Genomic DNA, 10,744 nt, shown 5'->3' on the forward strand with positions numbered 1-10,744 from the left:
TTCGATCGTCGGTATCTCAATACCTAGTTCAATCTCGTTACTGACAAGTCTCTTTACTTGTTATGTAATGCATCATTCCGTAACTAACTCATTAGCTACATTGCTTGCAAGGCTTATAGTGATGTGCATTACCGAGAGGGCCCAGAGATACCTCTCCGACAATCGGAGTGACAAAACCTAATCTCGAAATACCCAACCCAACATGTACCTTTGGAGACACCTGTAGTACTCCTTTATAATCACCCAGTTATGTTGTGACGTTTGGTAGCACCCAAAGTGTTCCTCCGGTAAACGGGAGTTGCATAATCTCATAGTTAAAGGAACATGTATAAGTCATGAAGAAAGCAATAGCAATATACTAAACAATCAAGTGCTAAGCTAACGGAATGGGTCAACTCAATCACATCATTCTCCTAATGATGTGATCCCGTCAATCAAATGACAACTCTTTGTCCATGGCTAGGAAACATAACCGTCTTTGATTAATGAGCTAGTCAAGTAGAGGCATACTAGTGACACTCTGTTTGTCTATGTATTCACACATGTATTATGTTTCCGGTTAATACAATTCTAGCATGAATAATAAACATTTATCATGATATAAGGAAATAAATAATAACTTTATTATTGCCTCTAGGGCATATTTCCTTCAGTCTCCCACTTGCACTAGAGTCAATAATCTAGTTCACATCATCATGTGATTAACACCAATATTCACATCTGTATATGATTAATACCCATAGTTCACATCGTCATGTGATCAACACCCAAAAGGTTTACTAGAGTCAATAATCTAGTTCACATCGCTATGTGATTAACATCCAAAGAGTACTAAGGTATGATCATGTTTTTCTCGTGAGAGAAGTTTAGTCAACGGGTCTGTCATATTACAGAGTCGTATGTATTTTGCAAATATTCTATGTCTACAATGCTTTGCACGGAGCTACTCTAGCTAATTGCTCCCACTTTCAATATGTATCCAGATTGAGACTTAGAGTCATCTGGATCGGTGTAAAAGCTTGCATCGATGTAACTCTTTACGATGAACTCTTTTATCACCTCCATAATCGAGAAACATATCCTTATTCTACTAAGGATAATTTTGACCAATGTCCGGTGATCTACTCCTAGATCACTATTGTACTCCCTTGCCAAACCAGGGCAGAGTATACAATAGGTCTGGTCCATAGTATGGCATACTTTTATAGAACCTATGATTGATGCATAGGGAATGACTTTCATTCTTTTTCTATTTTCTGCCGTGGTCGGGTCTTGAGTCTTACTCAATTTCACACCTTTGCAACACAGGCAAGAACTCTTTCTTTGACTGTTCCATTTTGAACTATTTCAAAATCTTGACAAGGTATGTACTTATTGAAAAACTTATCAAGCGTCTTGATCTATCTCAATAGATCTTGATGCTCAATATGTAAGCAGCTTCACCGAGGTCTTTCATTGAAAAACTTTTTATTCAAGTATCCTTTTATGCTATCCAGAAATTCTATATCATTTCCAATCAACAATATGTCTTGCACATATAATATCAGAAATGTTACAGAGCTCCCACTCACTTTCTTGTAAATACAGGCCTTTCCAAAAGTCTGTATAAAACCACATGCTTTGATCAACTCATCAAAGCGTATATTCCAACTCCGAGATGCTTGCACCAGTCCATTGATGGATCGTTGGAGCTTGCACATTTTGTTAGTACCTTTAGGATTAACAAAACCTTCTGGTTGCATCATATACAATCTTCTTTAATAAATCCATTAAAGAATGTAGTTTTGACATCCATTTGCCAGATTTCATAACATGTGACAATTGCTAACATGATTCGGACAGACTTAAGCATCGCTATAGTTGAGAAAATCTCATTGTAGTCAACACCTTGAACTTGTCGAAAACCTTTTTGTGACAAGTCGAGCTTTGTAGATAGTAACACTACTATCAGTGTCCGTCTTCCTCTTGAAGATCCATTTATTTAACATGGCTTGCTGATCATCGAGCAAGTCAATCAAAGTCCATACTTTGTTCTCATACATGGATCCTATCTCAGATTTCATGGCCTCAAGCCATTTCGCGGAATCTGGGCTCATCATCGCTTCATCATAGTTCGTAGGTTCATCATGGTCTAGTAACATGACTTCTAAAACGGGATTACCGTACCACTTTGGTGTGGATCTTATTCCGGAAGACCTACGAGGTTCGGTAGTAACTTGATCTGAAGCTTCATGATCATCATCATTAACTTCCTCACTAATTGGTGTAGGCATCACTGGAACTGATTTCTGTGATGAACTACTTTCCAATTTGGGAGAAGGTACAATTATCTTATCAAGTTCTACTTTTCTCCCACTCACTTCTTTCGAGAGAAACTCCTTCTTTAGAAAGGATCCATCTTAGCAACGAATCTTGCTTTCGAATCTGTGATAGAAGGTGTACCCAACAGTTTCCTTTGGGTATTCTATGAAGACGCACTTCTCCGATTAGGGTTCGAGCTTATCAGGTTGAAACTTTTCACATAAGCATCGCAGTCCCAAATTTTAAGAAACGACAACTTTGGTTTCTTGCTAAACCACAGTTCATAAGGTGTCGTCTCAACGGATTTAGATGTTGCCCTATTAAACGTGAATGCAGCTGTCTCTAATGCATAACCCCAAAACGATAGTGGTAAACCGATAAGAGACATCACAGATCGCACCATATCTAGTAAAGTACGATTACGACGTTCAGACACACCATTACATTGTGGTGTTCCAGATGGCGTGAGTTGCGAAACTATTTCACATTGTTTCAAATGAAGACCAAACTCATAACTTAAATATTCGTCTCCACGATCAGATCGTAGAAACTTTATTTTTCTTGTTATGATGATTTTTCCACTTCACTCTGAAATTCTTTGAACTTTTCAACTATTTCAGACTTATGTTTCATTAAGTAGATATACCCATATCTGCTCAAATCATCTGTGAAGGTTAGAAAATAACGATACTTGCCACGAGCATCAACACTCATTGGATCGCATACATCAGTATGTATTATTTCCAACAAATCTGTTGCTCGCTCATTATTCCGGAGAACGGAGTTTTAGTCATCTTGCCCAAAAGGCACGGTTCGCAAGCATCAAATGATTCATAACTAAGTGATTCCGAAAATCCATCTTTATGGAGTTTCTTCATGCGCTTTACACCGATATGACCCAAACGGCAGTGCCACAAATAAGTTGCACTATCATTATTAACTTTGCATCTTTTGACATCAATATTATGAATATGTGTATCACCACGATCGAGATCCAACAAACTATTCATTAAAATAGAACAACAATTATTCTCTGATTTTAAATGAATAACCGTATTGCAATAAACATGATCAAATCATATTCATGCTCAACGCAAACGCCAAATAACATTTATTTAGGTTCAACACTAATCCCGAAAGTATAGGGAGAGTGTGATGATGATCATATCAATCTTGGAACTACTTCCAACACACATCGTCACTTCACCCTCAACTAGTCTCTGTTTATTCTGTAACTCCTGTTTCGAGTTACTAATATTTAGCAACCGAACAAGTATCAAATACTCAGGGGCTACTATAAACACTAGTAAAGTACACATCAATAACATGTATATCAAATATACCCTTGTTCACTTTGCCATCCTTCTTATCCACCAAATATTCAAGGTATTTCCGCTTCCAGTGATCATTTCCTTTGCAGTGTAAGCACTCAGTTTCAGGCTTTGGTCCACCTTTGGGCTTCTTCGCGGGAGTGACAACTTGCTTGTCATTCTACTTGAAGTTCCATTTCTTTCCCTTTGCCCTTTTCTTGAAACTAGTGGTCTTGTCAAACATCAACACTTGATGCTCTTTCTTGATTTCTACCTTCGTCGATTTCAACATCACAAAGAGCTTGGGAATCATTTTCGTCATCCCTTGCATACTATAGTTCATCACAAAGTTCTACTAACTTGGTGATGGTGACTAGAGAACTCTGTCAATCACTATCTTATCTGGAAGATTAACTCCCACTTGATTCAAGCGATTGTAGTACCCAGACAATCTGAGCACGTGCTCACTAGTTGAGCGATTCTCCTCCATCTTTTAGCCATAGAACTTGTTGGAGACTTCATATCTCTCAACTCAAGTATTTGCTTAAAATATTAACTTCAACTCCTGGAACATCTCATATGGTCCATGACGTTCAAAACATCTTTGAAGTCCCGATTCTAAGTCGTTAAGCACGGTGCACTAAACTATCAAGTAGTCATCATATTGAGCTAGCCAAACGTTCATAATGTCTGCATCTGCTCCTGCAATAGGTCTGTCACCTAGAGGTGCATTAAGGACATAATTCTTCTGTGCAGCAATGAGGATAAACCTCAGATCACGGATCCAATCCGCATCATTGCTACTAACATCTTTCAACACAATTTTCTCTAGGAACATATCAAAATAAACATATGAAAGCAACAACGCAAGCTATTGATCTACAACATAATTTGCAAAATACTACCAGGACTAAGTTCATGATAAATTTAAGTTCCATTAATCATATTACTTAAGAACTCCCACTTAGATAGACATCCCTCTAATCCTCTAAGTGATTACGTGATCCATATCAACTACACCATGTCCGATCATCACGTGAGATGGAGTAGTTTCAACGGTGAACATAAATATGTTGATCATATCTACTATATGATTCACGCTCGACCTTTCGGTCTCCAATAAGATGTATAAAAGATAAAGATCACATGCAATCAATATAAGTGATATGATATGGCCATCATCATCTTGTGCTTGTGATCTCCATCTCCAAAGTACTGTCATGATCTCAATCGTTACCGGCACGACACCATGATCTTCATCATCTTGATCTATATCAATGTGTCGTCACATGGTCATCTCGCCAATTATTTCTCTTGCAACTATTGCTATCGTATAGCGATAAAGTAAAGCAATTATTTGGCACTTGCATCTTATGAAACAAAGAGACAACCATAGGGCTTCTGCCAGTTGCCGATAACTTCAACAAAACATGATCATCTCATACAACAACTTATATCTCATCACGTCTTGACAATATCACATCACAACATGCCCTGCAAAAACAAGTTAGACGTCCTCTACTTTGTTGTTGCAAATTTTACGTGGCTGCTATGGGCTGAGCAAGAACTGTTCTTACCTACGCATCAAAACCACAACGATAGTTCGTCAAGTTAGTGCTATTTTAACCTTCTCAAGGACCGGGCGTAGCCACACTCGGTTCAACTAAAGTTGGAGAAACAGACACCCGCTAGTCACCTGTGTGCGAAGCACGGCGGTAAAACCAGTCTCGCGTAAGTGTACGCGTAATGTCGGTCCGGGCCGCTTCATCCAACAATACCGCTGAACCAAAGTATGACATGCTGGTAAGCAGTATGACTTGTATCGTCCACAACTCACTTGTGTTCTACTCATGCAAATAACATCAACGCATAAAACCTAGGCTCTGATTCCACTGTTGGGGAACGTAGTAATTTCAAAAAAATACCTACGCACACGCAAGATCATGGTGATGCATAGCAACGAGAGGGGAGAGTGTAATCTACATACCCTTGTAGACCGAAAGCGGAAGCGTTAGAACAACGCGGTTGATGTAGTCGTACGTCTTCACGGCCCGACCGATCAAGCACCGAAACTACGGCACCTCCGAGTTCTAGCACACATTCAGCTCGATGACGTCCCTCGAACTCCAATCCAGCCGAGTGTCGAGGGAGAGTTCCGTCACCACGACGGCGTGGTGACGATCTTGATGTTCTACTGTCGCAGGGATTCGCCTAAGCACCGCTACAATATTATCGAGGAGGACTATGGTGGAGGGGAGCACCGCACACGGCTAATAGATCTCAAGGATCAATTGTTGTTGTCTTTGGGGTGCCCCCCTGCCCCCATATATATAGGAGCAAGGGGGAAGGTGGCCGGCCTATGGAGGAGGCGCACCAAGGGGGGAGTCCTACTCCCACCGGGAGTAGGACTCCTCCTTTCCTTGTTGGAGAAGGAAAGAGGAGGAGTAGGACTCCTCCTTTCCTTGTTGGAGAAGGAAAGAGGAGGAGAGGGAGAAGGAAAAGCGGGCTGCCCCCCTTGTCCAATTCGGACCAGAGGGGGGGGCGCAGGCCTCCTTCCTTTTGGCCTCTCTCCTCTATTCCCGTATAGCCCAATAAGGCCCATATACTCCCCAGCGAATTCCCGTAACTCTCCGGTACTCCGAAAAATACCCGAATGACTCGGAACCTTTCCGAACTCCGAATATAGTTGTCCAATATATCGATCTTTACGTCTCGACCATTTAGAGACTCCTCGTCATGTCCCCGATCTCATCCGGGACTCCGAACTCCTTCGGTACATCAAAACTCATAAACTCATAATATAACTGTCATCGAAACCTTAAGCGTGCGGACCCTACGGGTTCGAGAACAATGTAGACATGACCGAAACACGTTTCCGATCAATAACCAATAGAGGAACCTGGATGCTCATAATGGCTCCCACATATTCTACGAAGATCTTTATCAGTCAAACCACATAACAACATACGTTGTTCCCTTTGTCATCGGTATGTTACTTGCCCGAGATTCGATCGTCGGTATCTCAATACCTAGTTCAATCTCATTACTGGCAAGTCTCTTTACTCGTTACGTAATGCATCATTCCGCAACTAACTCATTAGCTACATTGCTTACAAGGCTTATAGTGATGTGCATTACCGAGAGGGCCCAGAGATACCTCTCCGACAATCGGAGTGACAAAACCTAATCTCGAAATACGCCAACCCAACATGTACCTTTGGAGACACCTGTAGTACTCCTTTATAATCACCCAGTTATGTTGTGACGTTTGGTAGCACCCAAAGTGTTCCTCCGGTAAACGGGAGTTGCATAATCTCATAGTTAAAGGAACATGTATAAGTCATGAAGAAAGCAATAGCAATATACTAAATGATCAAGTGCTAAGCTAACGGAATGGGTCAAGTCAATCACATCATTCTCCTAATGATGTGATCCCGTTAATCAAATGACAACTCTTTGTCCATGGCTAGGAAACATAACCATCTTTGATTAATGAGCTAGTCAAGTAGAGGCATACTAGTGACACTCTGTTTGTCTATGTATTCACACATGTATTATGTTTCCGGTTAATACAATTCTAGCATGAATAATAAACATTTATCATGATATAAGGAAATAAATAATAACTTTATTATTGCTTCTAGGGCATATTTCCTTCACTCTGCCCATTCCTTGCGGGGCATCAGGCTCTCGATGAGCACTGGTTATGGCGGCTCTTTGGGTGGGTCGTCGATCATGACGCCGATCAGCTCTGGATCTTTTGCATGGTGGACGGCAAACTGCTCATCACACTTCCTCTGCAATATGTCGATTGTGCGCCCAAGGACTGTCACGCTGATATCGCTGTCGATGGGCCATGGTGCCTGCACCGGCCGATGAAGCTCTTGCTCCCCGACCTACTTCGGCTTGTTCTTCTTGCAGAAGATGTAACACAAGTAGGGGTCGACGTCTAAGCCTTGGTCGTTGTCTGGCATGCTTGGAATAACTAATAGTAGATGGGTGAGGACTAGATCTACGCATAGTGTCACCACGGTGCATTGCCGCCTGGGTTATATGTAGCAAGCCATTAGCTGGTGGCAGGAAACCGATGAGGGAAGAGGCGGGGATTTTACAATTCACCCATGTGGAGCGTGGGAAGACTAAGTGGAGCACACAACCCGAATATCGTATGTGGTGCCACGTGTTATCTATCACACACATGTTAACTTAAGAAACATGTGTGTAACTTACTAATCATCACACACGAGTACTCGCAGACGCATCGTGTGCGATACTCCTAGCCACCGCAAGCAACTAGTTTGCATTTTTTGAGTTTTTTGTACACACAGAATCACACACGAATTAATTGTAGTAATCGTATGTGTTATAATTTCTCATCGCAAAAAGTTCATCCGAGTGGGTTGTTTGCCATGTATCACATGCATCTTGTTTACACGAATCATTTGTGTTCTTTTGTCTCATCGCAAACAGTTCATCTATGTGAATTGTATGCCGCATATCACACACATCTTTTTAAGTTGAACCATTTCTGTTTTGTTCCCTAATCGAAAACAGTTCGTTCGAGTGAACCATATGCCATATATGACACACACCTTGATCTAGTTGCCCGTTTCTGTTGTGTTGCCTAATCACAAATGGTTAATCCGAGTGAACTGTATGTCGTATATCGCACACACCTTGATATGGTTGTCCGCTTCTGTTGTTCTGTCTCATTGCAAACAATTCGCATGGATCAATTGTATGCCCCTTGTCGCACACGCAACTATAATCTGAACCGTGTTTGATGTCTCCACCATCGCATACGTTTTGCATCTTTTTTATGGTTTTTTACATCACCGTTGCAATTAATGCATCGCACATAGTTTCGCCAAAGGGTCTCTGATCGTAGTGTCACGATAGCAGCATCCTGCAGTAGTGCAATCATAATGCATTGAAAATATAATATGAAGAATTAGGAATGCACAATGGGAAGTGTCATCTTACGAATGTCTTCATACATATATGATTAACTTGTGGATAACCATGAAGAAATAATAGTTTCAAAAATATCAGATGGCCACCGGACTTAAGTTTAGAACTCCTTATATTAAGATGGAAGACGAACGAGAGTTGCAACTTAAAAAAATAGAGGCCTGCCCATATAGCCTTCTTGAAGACTATAACTCATATTTCTCATCCTTTGTCATCGAAGGACCAAAAGGACAAAGAAATAGAGCAATGCATGCCCCGAAGACTTGATGAAGATGATTGATCCGACGCCCCGAAGAGTTGATGAAGATGGTTGATCCGACGGGGTGACGACAGTGTTGAAGACGAGCGGTGGAGTAGCAGGCTCGAGTGACGAATCTTGGCGACGAGGTGGTGCAGGAGGGGAAGTCACATCATCTTCAATATCCACTTGTACAGTCGGAGATGAATAAGTGCACTCTGAAGAAATTCTTGATGCAGTGCATCGCATCTTCATATCTGCAGATGGAGCCTTTGACCCCTCATAATGTTCTTCAAAACCCATATCACGTATGACGATACATAAAACTGCCAGTACCCTCGGTTGGGTGGCGAGCATGGCCGTAAGTACCAAATCGTAGGTCACACAAGGAAGTTAGCCATGTTTAGGCTGGAGTAATAACCTACGTCCCGCTTCTGTTTTTGTATTCATGGTGGAGTACCTCATGCGAGGATTACAATGAGGGGACGATATATGGCTACCGAGAGTACGTTTCTACAAGAGTAGGTGGGAATGGCTAGCCGTAGCCCCATCTTATATAGGTGATGAGGGCTAGGGTTTTACACATGATATATCCAATATGGCCGCTGCTATCTTGGCTTGTGCATCAAGGTGATCCTTTTATGCCTACCGGGGCTTCGGGCCTTCCTCCCGTGGTTGGACCTTCACCAAGCTTCATGGGCCCTGAGATATGCCTGTTGTCGGGCTCCCCACCGAGAGGCCACCCCCGGTGCATTACACCGTCAATAGCACTCAGGCGTGTTTAGAGTTAGAATGTCTGAGACTGAGAGTCCAGGCGGGCTCTCTATATCTCTGTGGCCTGCATTTCACGAGTCCGGCTCTGGGAAGGTCTTTGGGCCAGCTCATCGTGTGGCTTCCTAGGAGACCTCTTCATAAATTTGGAGTGACCGGTGTAGACTTCAAGCATTCGGGCCTTCTGTCGTGCTTTGTCCCGTGATACGTCTCAAATGTATCTACTTTTCCAAACTCTTTTGCCATTGTTTTGCCCTCTAATTTTCATGATTTCAATGAAACTAATCCGGATTGGCGTTGTTTTCAGCAGAATTGCCATGATGTTTTTCTTGTGCAGAAAAGGTGCTCGTTTGTTTCGTACCAGGTGAGGCAAAGCGCACAAACCTCTTCATGAGGCCAACCCTGGATGGCCAATCAGTCCGCCGTGAGGGCCTTCATGTGCGGAAGAAGCCACACACGAACAACTTACATTTTCGGCTCATCCTTGGCACGCCAAACTTTCTTAGCCAAGAAAGGTGATGTGGCAACCACAAACTATGATGGTATGTGGACGAGGCCGAGTACTCGCCTGAGAGGGAAGCAATCCACACAATGGTGCCATCAATGGCAGGATCAAGGTGGAAGTCCCACAGCAAGGACCAAGGAGTGATATACTCATGGGTTGTTGTGCAGTGGTAATAGCTCCAAGCGAACCGATCCATCGGTTTACCATAAGGTTATCATATACTCCCCTCGTCTCAAATTACTTGTCGCATATATGGATAAAAATGGATGTATCTAGAATTAAAAATATGTAGATATATCCATTCCCAAGACAAGTAATTTCGAACGGAGGGAGAGTTATTGATATGTTTTGCGCATCCCTTTGTAATTAAGTTCTTAGATAAATGAATATTTGTATTATTTCCCATCCCAGCCATATATGTTTATTGATTGTTCTGGATTGTTGTTAAATTGTGCTACACCATATCGTATATAAGAACAACCAAGTATATATGGTTATGATGGTTATAGTACATTGAGCGCTCATGAATAACGATATATCAGATGCCTGATGAAGTCTCGATTGATGACAAGATGACAAGGTTCGAGATGCGCTTTACCTATATTGTTAGATGGCCATAGTTAATTCTTATGTCCATATTTCCCTAGT

The sequence above is a fragment of the Triticum aestivum genome, chromosome 7B (assembly GCF_018294505.1).
Source record: "Triticum aestivum cultivar Chinese Spring chromosome 7B, IWGSC CS RefSeq v2.1, whole genome shotgun sequence".
In the NCBI taxonomy this organism is placed as follows: Eukaryota; Viridiplantae; Streptophyta; class Magnoliopsida; order Poales; family Poaceae; genus Triticum; species Triticum aestivum.